Source organism: Varroa destructor, unplaced genomic scaffold (genome assembly GCF_002443255.2).
Source record: "Varroa destructor unplaced genomic scaffold, Vdes_3.0 BEIS01000006.1, whole genome shotgun sequence".
In the NCBI taxonomy this organism is placed as follows: domain Eukaryota; kingdom Metazoa; phylum Arthropoda; class Arachnida; order Mesostigmata; family Varroidae; genus Varroa; species Varroa destructor.
In genome coordinates, this window is record NW_019211459.1 from 29,746,275 (window position 1) to 29,762,671 (window position 16,397).

The following is a 16,397-nucleotide window of genomic DNA, read 5'->3' on the forward strand; positions in this document are numbered from 1 at the left end:
GTAGCCTTTCCACCTCCGCAAAAAAAAACAAAGTAAATAACAAAAGTATACTTTTTGCTTCACCTAAGACCTCGCCTGCCTGAACTCGAGTTAAAATTCCGCTCATAGCATAATAAAATTACAGCGGACCCATAGGGGTGAAAGAATGGAGAAAAAAAAGAAAGGAATCTTTACAAAATGATTTTATATATGCTACAATTTACTAACTGGAGCAGGTTCTCTGACCTGTTGACCTGTTTTGCGGGTGATTAATTTTAGTAATCTGACTAGCATAACGAAGACTATAATCGGTTAGGTGCCAATAGGTATCTAGCAGCACAAAGCCTAAGAGACTGTAACAAAGTATAGCTTACACACAGGCTTCGACAGTAGGCTTCTGCATCGCAAGGGCTAACAACGCTATGAATTGTTTCAGACTCGCTCCAGGAAACGTCTACGACAGGTTTCAAACTTACACCATTATGTGTTCTTATATTTACTTGGCATTGCTACCTACATGATATATATATCATGTTATCCTTATTTTTTGTAAACGGATATTGGAGCATTCCAACAATCCTGCTGCCATGTTGCAGTTATCACGTGAGCGAATTTTAACATCTGATTTGCGTTATGCATAATTAATTTAGTTATCTCGCGGCGACTGTCAATTGCAGTAATCGTATTTTCTTGATGTAGCGAATTTCTCGCTCTGTGTCAGTAATTCCGTTACCTTAACATATTTGGTCCAGTCATTGATTATTCTGCTGAAATTAACGTACTGGTAATCTCTTTTTTATACTGTATGTATCCTACTATTTGATGAAATAACAGTACTCGATTTTAAAGTTTCCACTGTAACGCCGAACGCATTTTACTCGACTTGTACATGTTAACTTCCAACCGCATACGCTGTGCCATTGCAAGACTTATTTAACCGAGACTAAAAACCCTGTACTCTTCTACACCTATCCTCACACATTAACACGTTGTTACAGTTTCGGTATTCTGTTGTATGCAACTCGCTTTTTATTTCAGCTAGTGTATTCTCCAACCTTCACATCATTTATTTTTTATTATTCTGTAAAGCTGAAAAAACAAACAATTTTCTGATATAAGTTGTTCATAGCTGAACACATGTCGGGCAAATCGTTAATAAAAGAGTCAGCTTGCCCATATCACCATTACACGCTGTTGGAAAATGAAACTATCCCTCAAAAAAGGTAACCTCATAATGAAAGATAGTTCTTTTTTGAGAAAAGACGTTTTGAATAATTCCGACAATTCAGCCATTTTAAAATTATAAAAAATTAAATTGCAACTCGTAAAAAATTGACTCAGTTAAAGAATAGGATTTAAATGTTGAGAATATGGTTAGTATCTTATTAATTATTAACTATGTCGATTAAAATATGGAGAATTGAATGTTGTGAGTATTTTATAGAGCTTTTTATATGAACATTCTACAACCTTTTTATTATCGTTGTCGAACAAATCCAAATAAAGGTCAAGTATCCAAATTAACATCGAGCTTTATATGAGAGGAAATTTACCACTTGGATAAAAATATTCATCTAATAAGTAAATATGAATTATATGCTGGGAGAGTTGGTGTTTTATCACCCATTTCGCAAGTTAACGAAGTTCTCCAACTGGGAGAAAGAAGCTATCCACGGAAAAAGTGTTCTTAAACTCAAATGATGGTTCATTATTCATTAGTTTCCAACCAAAGACCACTATTTCAGCTGGACAAATAACGTACGAAGAATTGGGAGTTGCCATTAAATTTAGTAAGGCGCCTGTCTTGTAAAGCATACGAAAACAAACAACTTTATAGGAGACTGTTTTCACAATTCTCAACAGGTAAACCGCCAGCAAGCCACAAAAGATCACTAACTTGCCCAGCGCTATATGGAAGAAAGACTCTCTCTATTCGGTTCTATCATGTACATCTCCCACCAGGAAGAAATTTGAAAAAAATTGCTTGATGCGACTACCTTACGGGCTTAATTTGGGTCTGACAAGACCACACACATGGATGGACAAAGAGACAATTTATTCAATTTTTATAAGATAGTAGCTAATGGTTTGGTTTGGCGGCAACAGTGGTAAAAAGTTTTACAGTATTAGCAGAAGTGAATTTATTACTGCCACCGTTAATACAAGAAGGAACGGGATTTTGACCTTTTCGCCTTCTCAAAGTACTTATGAAGTACCAGGTCCCAGCAGGAGATCTGCTATCAGTTTCAAGGTTAGATCAAACGTAAGAGAATACTTACGTTTGGTTCTTCTTTGGTTGGATGACGGTAAACACTGAGCAATTAATTCATATTTGATTGTACTTACAGTGGTTCTGCTTCGAATTTAAAGTTTAAAGGTAACGGCGACCTTATTACGGAGTTCTTATTTACTTAGACTTGCTGACATGAAAGGTTTAGAGAGAAGAATGACGTGTACATAATTATCGACATGTGTATGTAGGAGAGAATATGTATGCAGACTATTTGGTCTAGTGCGGTTGAGTTACAAATTTATGACTTTCCTACCAGAGGGTTACAGAATTTATGATAGCTCAGTCTAAAACAATTTCTCGAAAGACACCTTCCAGCGTATTCAACAGGTAAAAATAGCAATTAGTATCATCTCCATTATTATATTGAAGTAGGCTGCAATCATATTAGTTTGGGATACAGTAATATTAGCCTATAGACTTACCATTCAGTCAGATTCGCCAGTGCTGGCAAAGAATGACAACTCAGGATTTCAAACTTTCTATGTAAGTAAGCTGTTCCCTCACCTACACGTCGAGATCCTTTACAGTAATGAATTTCATTATAACCTCTAATATTAAGATGAGTCGATCTATGCTCCGACAGCCAGCCTCCGGTTGAAGAGACAGCTTGAAATGGCTGTGAATTACTCAGTGGTAAGATGAAGTAATGCAAAACTGGAGGATTAAACCTTTTTTTTTTCCTATATCATAAGCGGAACAGGAGCGCAGTGAGCGCACATAATCAAGTCTGTAATCATAATCCTCCAGGTGTTCAAGCTCGAAACCCGGCGTAAACAGACACACTTGCTTTTGTAGTCACAATAAGATACCTGAATCAATGCTTAAAAACAGTATCGCACTTAAAACGCAAAACATCTCAGTCAAACTCAAAACAGGCGAAGGTCAACGTGTGTAATAAATATGATACTAATATTTCACATCTAGCGTAAAGTTAAATAGATCCAACGGCAATATTCCTAGCATAATATGTAGTATTGTGATCATATAAAATATATTATAGAATTTTTAGTATTTTTTTTACCAAATAGCAACATGAAGAGAAATTCAATATATAAATGAAACTAAGTAACGATCACATGCGCAAATTTACATATAACACTTATGCGTGTATCTATAACTGAACGGAATACATAGTTATACATAAATTATGGTCTCAGCATCAAACATGTCTTCTCTTTTTTCTTAGAAATCTGTTTAGCAACTCAGCATAACTAAAAATCAATTGATTCGACTCCCTTTACTAGGAAGTTGAGCCTTTTAAAACATTTTAATTCTAAGAAGACTCAATACATGCATTACCAGTCCCTTGAAGAATCATAGACAAAAAGTACCTCAGGTTAGTGACAATGCTTCTATTAATCCTAAGCACACTGTAATAAATAAAAGAATAAAGAATTTCTTGGTTTAGCTCACCTTTAAAAGAGCATTTTGCCAGTGGTACAATGACGTGGAAAAATGAAATTATTTTTAGCCTACAAATATGGAACTTTGTCATATTGTGCTACTTTTTGTTTCACTATATCTCAGTCATAAGTGGTTTTGTGCTAATAGCACCAACCCTTTGTTGTACTACCCACCTTATTGAAGTAATACAGGCCGCAAGTGAATCCCACACAATTATGTCGCAAAGGTAACTGTTTATTATAGACTAGTAAGAAAGTGAGGCATTTTCCTCAGCGACAATTAATGGCGCTTATTGTGGCACACGCGGATCAGTCGAAAGCAGACTGTCGCAAAGTAGCTGAATCGGTTAAAGCAATGACCGCACGAGTTAGACATCTATGTTCAAACTGCTGTTTAGATTTTCTCAGTCATTATAGTAAGTAGTGCATTCTTGTTTCTCATCCCAAATTATACTAAAGCTCTTACAGTATATTTAGGATTATACCTAGCGCCTAAGTATACAATCATTTAGTCACATTTGACAGCTCAGGTGTAAATTATGTACGTGCAGTTGCACCTGTCTTTTTCCAAAACAGCTTTTAATTGCTTTACTCGACAATTAAGCAAGTAGGTGGATTTAGTACAAAGGTTACAACTATGCATATGTTCCCTAAAAATTCGTGCATGGTGGAACCTCAAGGGAGACCATCAGAAGCGAGACTGACCCGTGTAGCGCCTCCTAAAGTGATTTGTTGCATATAAACGAAAGTGGTGAAATGCCTCGTTTTTCACTGTACAAATAAATAAGTGGGGATTCGGGTGACTTGGAGTATGGCGAGAGGTCGTAGAGTTCCCAAGACGCACCGCAGGGGATGTTGGCGGGAGCGAAGTTAGGTTATGGTCAGGGAGGCTAAATCTGCATACAAATATATTCGGCGCATCGTCCTTTCTCGCCTGTGTAAATGAATGGCCAAAACCGCTCTAAAGTGCACCCCTCACCTCACTATCGTTTTCAAAAAGGTTTAGCCATACTTTATAACCATTTTATATTTTGTATCTGATCAGTTTTCCTATCTGAAGATTGTCGCTTTTATGCCCCATTTTATTTGTAAACATCGAAAATACCACTTCAAGGATGGAAATCTGTGAAGTATGTTTGTGCCCATCTCCACCTCTAACTTCGCACGTAAGAACGAATTTGCGTGAATATCGAAGAATGAAAAAAAAATCCCACTGAGGTTTTCAGTACCAACAATAGGAAAGGTCTATATTATAACTTTATCATTGAAATTACTTCTGATGTAACCAATAAATTTTATACATGCTTCAAGTAGAGTTTCTTCTAGAACAACGTAAAAAGAGAAATCAAAGAGGTACCGGCCGTCAAGTGCCGACATGAGTAAGTTCGATTCACATGCTATGTTCAACACGAGTGCTATTAAACGTGGTAGATCATTATACAAAATATAAGGTAGTGACTCGCATATGCCTCACTACATATATATATATATATTTGTCAACAGATTCAAATAATTTAGTTGATCTGTCATAAGCCCCCTACAATGTCCTCACCGAACAGTATTACTCCACTGTAAAGTATTGAATGCTAGACGAATGAGTGTGATGAAGGTATGCGAACAAGCATGCCATGGCCCATCATAAAATCTTACTACAGTCTCTCCTGAGACCGCGGTGAATTTTTCTTGAGTGAAGCTGAAGTTGTTATTGATACCACTTCAAAAGGATCGCAACCACGTGTACTACTTTTATTAAACGCGTTCAATCGCCTTCGAATAAAACTACACTTGCTTCTAACACCGTCGATCTATCAAAATCAAATTTGATAATCTTATTTTGCCTCTGAATTCCTAGCACAGCTCAAAAAAATCGATAAAACGTCCTGCCTTCCTGCCAATATGCGATCAGTATGTTGCGCCACACTCACCTATTTATCTGCTATAGCACAACTAAATTTTAGGGTATTCAAGTATATGACTTGTATTTTTGCAGGCTCTCTGATGTAAGCCGCTTAAGTTAGCGTAGTTTTTTCGAAAAAATAAAAATATTGTAATAAAGAACGTTTCAAGAAGTCATAAAACGTTTCAGGATGATCGAGATAATTCAAGGCAACAAGCAAGGGATGAACATGTACACCTACAATTGAGCTTAACTGAACAGTGCAGAAAAAATGCATGCAGTACATGTATTGAATCTGGCGGGGTTTATTTTGAAAGAGAAAACTGGAACGTTTGAGGCATGTACATTTGGTACAAAACCAATTTAGTAATACACGTTTAAGTAAGTGTACAACCATCATCAGCACAGTCGTCTACTTTCTGTTTTAATAAAGCCCGATTGCCCTTACATTTATTTAGTTTAGCCATGTATATTACACCATTCCCACCAACCAAACGATTCAGCCGACGATGTAGACACTACACAATCTATCTGAACAAAGACAGTTATTTATATCTAGCTGTTTAACAAATTTTTATATAGCTAAGTCGAAAACTATAGCTTTTTCATAGTTTGGGTTTTTAAGAAAAATCTATTTTAACCTATTAATAAACAGCTAATAAACAATCCGTTAATATTTCATTTTTATTTTAATTGTTCGGTCTTAATTATCTATTTTTTTTTAATCATCTTGTGTGTTCGTTATTAGCACTATTTTGTGGCCCAAAATGTATTTACTGAAGAATTTGTAATATTTTAAAGATATACACCCGAAAATTTGACAGCTTTTATGAACATGAGAATGATATTATAAACCGCAAACATTTGTTACCAAACCTGCAATCAAGTAGGTCTTATGGTTACTAATTGTTTAGTAAGTACAGTTTTTACTACCTTTGTGGTAGAAGTTTCAGCTCTATAATATTAGGTATAAGTGAACACAATATTTAGCTGAAGATATTTTGGGTATGATTTGCAAGGAGATCACCTATTATTTCCATTTAAAACTTTTAACGTGTTATATAAATGTTGATCCTTAAAACTGTGTCTTTCGTATCAGTAGGTATTACAGGCTGAACTTGACCAGGTGCGCATTGAAGATTACATAGTATTGTGTTGCAGTAGTCATTATCCAGTTGAATGTGCTAAATGAAACAACTGAACGTTGCCAATCCAAGACAACAAGTAAAGAGGTCCTCTTCGTACTTCGAACCCTTCCTCTTTATCCTGGTCTTTTAACAAAAAGGTGTTCTTGCTATACATTGTGAGATCGTCGACGCATCTCCATAAAAAATATCATTGCTTAACTCGTCTGAGAAATTCTATCGATTCATCGAAAAGCAGTTAGATCGGCAATGGACTTCAATGAATGCCCTGGACAAATGTCGTTGGAGGTAGTTTCTTTCAATGATACTCCTATCTCTAAAATAAACAAATTTCTAGCACTGACAGTTCCCTGAAACTAGGTATGATGAAACTAGGTAAACTGATGAGCAGACTGCCGCAACCGATATGGCTTTGAACTCCCAGCTGCCCGTTGCCGGACGCAGAATAGTGTATTTGTATCGACTAGAAAAACTCGTCGCAGTCGCACTAATGCTCATTATCAATGTGTCTAAGATTAACAACCCTGAACTCTTCAGTCGGGTTCAGCTAAAGATGTGACCTCATATGGACATCGAAGAACGCACGAATATGATAGGGGTGTTAGAAACCTATAGACATTCAGATTTTACCACGTAATTTGACACACGTGTGTTAAAAATTTGAGTTGATGCATTTTTCGTGCTCATTCTCTTTAATTTTTCATTTGTGTTCACTGATGTCAATAAGTCGCATTACTTGTGCACTGTACTATGAAGTATTTTTAAACTTTTTCGAGAGTACCACAGCGTTCTCTAAACGACGATTAAGTTTGCTCTTACAGTCTCGAGAATGTTGTATATGCAAAGTTTCGATATTCGAATCTTTAAAGGCTTCCGTTCTGTGCCAAAATTGTTTTATAGTGCATCGTGGGAAGTTCGCCTTTTATCACTACGCAGTATAGTGCAGTAATACGTAAGTTCGGAATAGCTTACGTTATAAAACATTTTTGCACAGAACAGTTTATACAGAGCAACGCGGATTAATTGTCAGTATACACCTTGCTTAACCCAAATGCCAGGCACAATATCTTACTCTGGGGACCTCAAGCTTACGGGATATTATCGTTTTTGCCAGCAAATTCTTATCTAGTAAGTTATGTTTCGAAATTTACGTCGGCTATCACCGTTAGGCATTCCACCAGACGGCGCGCTCCTTGCACGAAACGAAGTGTGTCATGCCCTGGATAGAACCTAACCCGCAACATGTCCAGAGATAAGCATGAACAAGCCCGGAAGATTAGCATAATCTATGGAAAAAGATATCTATGAAACTTATCTCTATATTAGGAACTGCTCAAATACACTAAATTATAAACCTGCTCTTTTTTAGCTGAAAATAGACTTTTCCTCTACACTTTTTTTTCTTTTCAATAATGTATTGAAAGCTTGTTAGATCGATTTCGGTTTTTTACAGGACCACCCTACGAAAACTTTCTATGGCACAACATTCACGTTTAAGCAAATTTTTATGCTAAATCATTTTAACTACAATCCTAAATTATTCAAAATGATTTGTGGCATACCTCCTATAATGTCCAACATACACGACATACCTGGCTTAGGATGTGATAATATATATCATTGGATAAAGATAATGAAGCCACAAGACCTGCCTTTAGATAGCGAAATTGGCATATAATATTAACGGCAAGAGTCACCTAAACCTACGGGATTTAAAAAGGAGTCCACTACATTACACCCCTTTCTCAAATTAAACGAAACATAAACCATCGAAGGTAAATTATAAAATTCTTAGATGTACTCGGCTTTTTAATAAAATTCATAATCATTGGCCTTTAAAGAGATCGACTGGCCAGGTAATTTAAATTTTGGGTGTGAATCTGGAGTTCGAGTCTGGGATAGACACGTTTGTTTCGAGCTCGTGGGCAGCCGTCTGATATAATGCTAGCGCCATTCTGGATGCAAAACTCGACATGTTAATTTCTTTAAGTTTCGTGCGTGTTCATTTACGCACGGTCGCTAGTCAGTTGCTAATCACTCAGAGTGTGCCGGGGTATGTGCATGCGCGCAATTCATACACACACATACATACGCAATACGACCGTATATCCAATGAAAAAATAAAGCGCCTCACAAATACTAGTATTGGTAAATAGATTTAACTACACTTCGCCCCACTTTCATTTGCGAAGTCGATGAAGACACTTCTTGAAGTTGCCGGAAAAGATGTTGCCAGCACATACGCCATTAGTTGCTGTCAATATAGGTAGTAATAGTCAGGCTGTGTTAGGTGAACTTCTACTCACTCCGTTATAGTATTGAATTTACAATTATTATTATGTAACTATTTATGTTTAAACAATAAATATTTAAATATATAAATGTTGATATTTAAATCATAAATATGAATGAAGGAGCGGCGTGGTATGGGTGGCTAATGTGTATCTCTGTAACCGTATTGTCACAGTTCCAATGAACATGCAGCTATCGTTAGTTTAAGCGAAAACAGGTGGTCACCAAAACATACTCTCACCATGCAGTTTTCTAGGTTCGTTAGAGAAAAGCCTAGACAAGTTTCAATAGAAAGAGTAATAGCACTTTATATCGGGAATGACACTCCGCCATATAAACATCTTCGCGTGTTTTAGCGTTAAAATGTTGATGGAGAAAGGGCCGCTTTCTAGATGACCATGGCCGTAATATTTCATGGTTCAGATCCAGGCTGACGTAAAGTGAAAATAGTCAGTTGCAAGGTAAAGATCTGTGCTAATAAATATAGGAAAAAAAGGAAAAGCAAGACGCCACCTCTAAAATCTCTCCTCATCACTTTACAAAAAGCTTCTGATAAACACCGTCTACTCTAGAAAGGCACATTCAGTTAAGGATATCAAAAATATTTGAACAAGATGTGTGAAATAGGTGTCCTGAATGCGTTGTAACTAGAGCGATGCAAATTTTAATAATCTTGTAAACTACTGCTAGATTCGTAACAAAGGAGATGCAAGGTATCTGTAGTCGCAGTCTAAAAAAAGGATTAAGAGGTGCTTCGAGAAGACATGTTAAACGACAAACCAAAACATCGCCACGACGCCATCATACTTGTAGCAACATTTAGTGGATGAAATAAGTTTAAGTAATAAGGAGAATAATAAAACCACCGTGCAGATTTCCGGGGTTACAGAGAGAATATGTAGGCTCCCAAAATCAACAACCTATCTCCGCAGGCTGGCTAATTCTCCAAAAGCGTACCTGGTCAAAACTTTGGTTTGAAACCGTCAGGTTTACACAGTAATTGCTTGTTGACTAACAAGGAATCAACAAGGACACCGAAAAACTATAACAGGTTTTTCGGTGTCCTTCTTTATTGTGCTTGTTATAACGAAGCCGAGGTTAGCTTGAGACGGTTGAAGAACTAGATCCCAAGGAATAGACGACGACGACAGATGTTTTCTTACAGAACATACAAGCTACAATAAAAACAGATACAGATGCGAAACTATTTACCATGTTTACAGATTCGTGCAACCGACACTATCCACTTCCAACCGACCAATGCATTACGACAAAAGGGTAATCAGTATATTACGCTGTCGATCTGATAAAAGTTCATTACGAGGCAAGAAAAAGCGTTTCTTCAAAATTGTATTTAGCTAAAATTTGCAACGTCGTTAGACGCTTATTCAAATCTTCTGCAGATCAAAATTTTTGAAAGCAAAAAAGATGCATAAAGAAGAGAATACAACTGAAGAAGTTACCATTTCTGTGAAAAGGCTACTTTCCGAAGATCTGCTCACCCGATTCTTTTACTTTAAATATGCGCACTTTAGGTGACGCTGAAATATTTGCCCGTTTGCGCTTTATAAGAGGAAAGAAACGGAAAAAATGGAGCACGCAAATTCATTTCCAAAGCAACCATATGCAAGGAGTGATTTAGTTCGGCTGATTTCGACATAGGAGTGAATCCGAAAGCACACAGTGACAATTACTTATGAACTATTAACGTTTTCATCCTGACATTCACTCCACAAACCAGAAGCATTTGCTAATTAATACACATAATTCAAGAGGATGGCCATGGAATAATCTTTCTAGTCGCCTTTTATAAGAAAACTTTGACGTTTAAAATATATATGAAAGCCATTGGAAAATAAAACGCCATATTGTCAAACGATATCCAGACGACTTTCGAATACCTAGCAATGTAAAGCACTTGAGCAGAATGATGGCAATTAGCCGAGTGAACAAATCCAGCGGATTTATCATATATATTTTTACAGCATTATCCTTTATCTTAGCGTCGAGCAAAGACTTTACTCACTACAACTAATGGTACGCCTCAATGCTGCACCATCGTATTGCCATCATTTCATATAGATCCCATATTACCTGCAACTCTAAATACAATAGGCAGCTGACGCATTTCCGTATTTTAAGAAAATGTCAAAGCGGAAACTAAAAAACGAACCTTATTGAGTAATCATTTATCTAAAGTTTTCTGACACCCTCCTTTACATATATATAGTAGTGATGAGCCGGGGCAGAGTATATGTTACAGAATAATTTCAGGGACAAATAGTAGATAGGGCAAATACACATGTTATTGCAAAAATGCGACTATCAGCAAGACGACGATGACGTTAGACATTCAGCAACCAATTTCATAAACTGCTCTAAGCGCGTATTTCAGATCCGCTTACGGAACGAGAGAGTGATTCCATTGAATCAGTTACATATGTTACCGATAGTGCACGTCTATATATACATATATATGTAAAATCATACAATACTTATGCTTTACGTTATGAACTTTTTCCACTTGAGTCAGTTAATACGAGTGTTCTCTCAATTTCGGTAAATATATTTTTAGAGCGTTATGTTTAGTACTGCTGTAAAACATTGTTCGATAAATAAATACCCGATTCAAGTACCCGCAGATAATTGTGTCTGACATTCGACTGAAGATAATAAGAACAGTGAGCGCCTTTTGAAGGTACTACTTCGAGCCTTTACAAAGCACTAACGAAAATTTGAATTGGAAGGAAGAGTTGGCCGCCGAAAAAAATTAGCAGATACAGTCAGTAAAATATTTGCTAGGGAAGCCTCGCGGATTGTTAATCTATAACTGACAACGTAAACAACCAAGATGACAATCTAAGTTACACGAAGAAGTTGTCTTCCAAACATATAACAAACGAGAATAAAGCTCAGGTATTGCTTTGGGACTTTATGATTTTGTCAGAAATACAATGGCTTTACGCTATAGCCGAAATGTAGGAAAGGATATAACATTATACCAAAATTGGTAGTAAATAATATATATGCCACATGCTAGAAAAAAGAACAAACATTTTGTAACAAATATTGTTACAGAATAAGGTTAAAGTAACGCTCAATAGAACAAAAAGGAAGCCCTTAAAACAGAAGGGTTTGACGAGTGTCGGAGCATGTTATGTAAGACATTCTATATACTGCTCATCTGATTTCGAGTAATATAATAAGTCAACAAAATAAAAAACGTTGTTCTTAAGTAGTACGGTTAGGTTGAGAGTGGGTTTATTGTGGGGTATCGTACATATCTAGCACCAAATGAAAGAACGTTGTTTAGCGTACTTGATACTTGTGATAGACAGTGCTTGCGGTGTATCGCGTGCTAGACAGAACCACACTGTGGAAGGCCTGCGGTTTTAAACTACTGAAATCCTGTTTGCTCGGTAGTGTCATCTATGAACGCATTAAAGCAAACTTCCACTGCTATCGAAATGAAATCAAAATGACGCCCTAACGAGCGATGAACCAAATCAACCCTTTTCAGACTTGGCGAAGGGTAGCGTAAAATTAAATAAAAAAAAAAAGATCTGCACATGAAAAAGTGAAAAAGCCTACCAAATGGCTCAAGCGTTCATGAATATTACGAAAAGACTCATTAGTGAGGCTCCCCATTTAGCTTATTGTACCTTAGAGAAACGTCGCAGCAGATCTTGATATTTATTTTTCACTCCAAAAGGCGCATAAACCTTAAATGCCTATATTGAGATAATTTTGCTAAGAAAATGTAAGGTTAAAGTTACATAATCAATAAGCACTTCAGAACTAGACTAGGTCATGATATTTATTTCTATTAATGAAAAATCATTGTTTTATTTGACCGTTTCACTTACTGGACCTTATTGAAACATTTCAGAATGTTTCGATTACATTACTAAATGTAAAACATAGTTTTGCATACAAAATGCATACACCGTTCTGTGCGTCCGTAAGTTCGCCAATGACTAGAGGACTTTTAACGTTAAAATGTTTTCTACACGTTTCAATATATAAAGAAGAGCGTTATTTTAGCATGATTGTGGAGAGGATCTAGTCAAAACGACCGATCAGTCACAAACGCTGACGGCTTGTTCTGCGCGCTGTTTCTCATTTTGAATCTTCACTGCTCTGTTCTTAGAGAACCGAACTCCAAGTTGGGAAAAGCCTCGTAACTAATTCACGATGCTCGAGCAAAATACGTGGCGAGAAAGCAGGGTTGGGAAACGCTGGCGAAGTAAGGAAGCACCCCAGGCACTTCCTGCACAGTTTTCATCCAGGACAGGGACTGGGACGACTCTTTCTCTCTCTTCGAATTCTCCTCTTTTTACAACGATGGGCCAAGTTGCGTTTTTGCAAAGCCATGGAATATTAATTTTTATGAAACACTATCAAGGAAACTTTCTTCCTCAAATTATTCAGCTTAATGGAAATATTGAGATAGGGACACGTATTGGATCATAAAGGGTGATCGGAGCTTTCGTTGATATCTCGAGTACGTGAAGCGGTACATGGGGGCAACATAAGAAATCAGAAGGAATTGAAAGAATATGCGTAAAGGTAGTTGGTTTAGTAGTACAAATGCAAAAAGAAAATACTCTTCAAGATGAGAGTACTTAACGATGATTGTCAGAAAAGGAGGATAGCAGACCATTTTATTCTTATTCGTTTAACCGTTAGTTATTTAAAGGAAGGAACAGTTGTCATTTTTCAACCAATTGATTTAGACGCCTTTTATATGTATCACAAAGCCTACTAAAAGAACGATTGCAGAAATCGGAAGCGTAAGCGTTTTAGACTTTTCGTTCAAACACAAAAAGCTACTACAGAAACGAGTACTTAGCAATATGAGGAATATATGCAATAATCTAAGCAAGAAATTTCGAAATTTATGTAAAAGATCGAATAAGACTGACAAACAACATTGAACCGAAATTTAAAAAAATTCAAATGTAGGCAGAACTAACTTTGAGAGCCTCTTTTATATACATGACAAAACTCAACCGTACTACCTGAGACAAAAGCAGAAATATCTGCGATGGCTGTGAGACCATAAGTGCACGACGAGAGTAGCCGTGTCGAGGGGAATGTTCTGATGAGTGCGATTAGAGACATGTAATTTCCGGCGGAGACGAGATGGACACCGAATTCTACAGGGGGAAAAAGAGCGCATGGACAGCGGATGTTTGGAGGAAAAGAAAAAGGCACGAAGAGAAAAAAAAACCTAGATAGGCAGGACATAACTATAAACAGAATAGAGGAAGAGGAGTCGCGTTTCTTGTCAGGAACCAAACAAAGTAAAGATACCATGTAAGCACAGGATCGGACTGAGCGTAACTCTCGAACTTCTTCCGAAAAACATGCTTATAGCCAGTAAATGCTTACGCAGAAAGACACTAATGTGAACTGTAAATCATAACGTCAAAACACAAAATATTAAATCAAATGAAAATATTAATATGGGTACCAGATATTATTGTGTGTAACAGCACCCAAAAAAGCCCACCTTCTGTGGAAGATTCCTCATATCTGCAATAATGAAGAGAAGTCAAATTAAACAAAGTGAAGTAACAACAATCCGGTTTTGACGTCTTATTAAGGTCATTTACCTAATACAATGATGATGCTCACACGCCGTACCTCTATGAAACCCTGACGGATATGCTTAATGTATTGAATATGTCAAGCTCACCGAAAGCCTAGGATATATTCTATGGTTAGTTACGATTTCTACTGAGCTATTACTAACTGCATATAATATCACCATAAATACGTTAATTATTCTCAAAATGCTGGCGTATAGCAAAACTATTCAGCTATGTTTTAAAGGAATGCGTTCTAAGTTAGATTGAAAGTTATTGTTTTTGTTTTAAAGCTCAGACAATGAATTGGTTTCATATCTATGCTACGCAATGTTCTTCGTATAAAAGTTTCAGTAATTTAATTGATAGGTGCCTCTAATTATTTGCACCTTAAAATGTGCTCTCCGCAGCTGGATTATTCGATGCTACTCGAAACTTATCTGCTTTCGTTTGCCATTGGGTCGTACTGGGGTGCGCCAGGATGTGAGTCATGTACAAAGGTTCCACTTAGGGATTCCGTTATTTTGAGATTAATATGTCAGGCACCAAGGCAAGCTTCTCTCGTGATCTAGCTACATGAGTGCCGACGTTCTACGGACATTTGACTCGTCCAACGTATAGTACTTTACAAAATTCGTACGATTTACTACGTAAATCGTACGAATTTTGTGGTATATACCACCCCAATCCTGTTACAGATATAATTTATCGTAGACAAAGTTTGCTCTTAGGGATATATATATATATATATATATATAAAACAAACATAGTACTACCTAACATCATACTTTCTTGTTTGTTTCGGTTATAAATGGTCCGTATTTCCGAAAAAACGATTAGAAAGGATCTATACAGCCTTAACACGCTTTAGTTTATTCCTTATGTAGAAACCATTGAGTCCATAAGAAACTTTTACAAAAGTTGACACTGTACCTCATTGGTTTGAAATTCATTGCGCTCAAAAGTCTGTAAATAAGTTTTGTTAGTCTGAAATATGTTTGCGCACTGTTTTTGTGATATAGTTTATCTATCTATTACGTAGCAGTTGTTTACGCACTCTACCTGGAAAGATTTAAAGTATATTATCAATTGATCAGACTTGAACAACAGAAATATTTGTGGTGTAGAAGAAAAGTTAGCTTTATGCATTGCAGTGCACTAAAAAAAAAAGCAGGATTGTTTTAAAATTTTTCATTTAGCCCAGAAATCTGAGCCATATATCTCTTATAAATTATTACGTGCAAAAATTACTTGTTAATAATATTGCTGCGTTCAATGTTTTTGGGCCTGCCTAAACCAACGATGCACTTCAGGCTCTGTTTAACTCATGCATCGTTCTCTTTTTCGCAGTTCAACCTATTTTCTAACGAGGAACATCGTCACAATATTCAAATTATTAAGGTAAAATAAATGTTATACCAATGAGTGATACTAAAACAGAAGACGCGGGAACACAAAATATTGCTTATATACGTTCGCAAGAGATTGGAACTTAGCACTAGCGGAGTATTCACCATAATAGTACACTGACTTATATAGGCTACTAGCGCTTCTGATATTTTCTAAGCATTCCTATTGTCGTTTATGCTCTGCATCTATATACTAGCCTGCGACTGACGTTTTGGGCTCTTTCAAGTTCGATTAGAGTCACTCACAAAAGGAGTGTACTAAGGTGAGCATTCCAAGTGAGGCGCGCGGTACGTGTAGCTCATGCATGTCCTTCCGTATGTGTTTCCACGGTAACTGTAAACAACAAGCATGTAGCTACGCTGATTTAAATTTCAAAAACGATTACCA

General features: G+C 36.7%; 1 protein-coding gene across 3 annotated transcripts in view; it reads right to left on the reverse strand.

Moving 5' to 3' along the window:
* LOC147755097 (uncharacterized) overlaps positions 1-16,397 on the reverse strand; it is a 121,109-nt gene that overhangs the window by 39,547 nt on the left and 65,165 nt on the right. The window contains exon 4 of one of the 3 annotated variants that reach the window (XR_015329962.1): positions 15,288-16,343. The exons of the other annotated variants lie outside the window; for them this stretch is intronic. The gene's annotated coding sequence lies outside the window, so the exon portion shown is untranslated. Of the gene's footprint in view, positions 1-15,287; positions 16,344-16,397 lie in introns of those variants that run through there. 3 annotated transcript variants of the gene reach the window in all.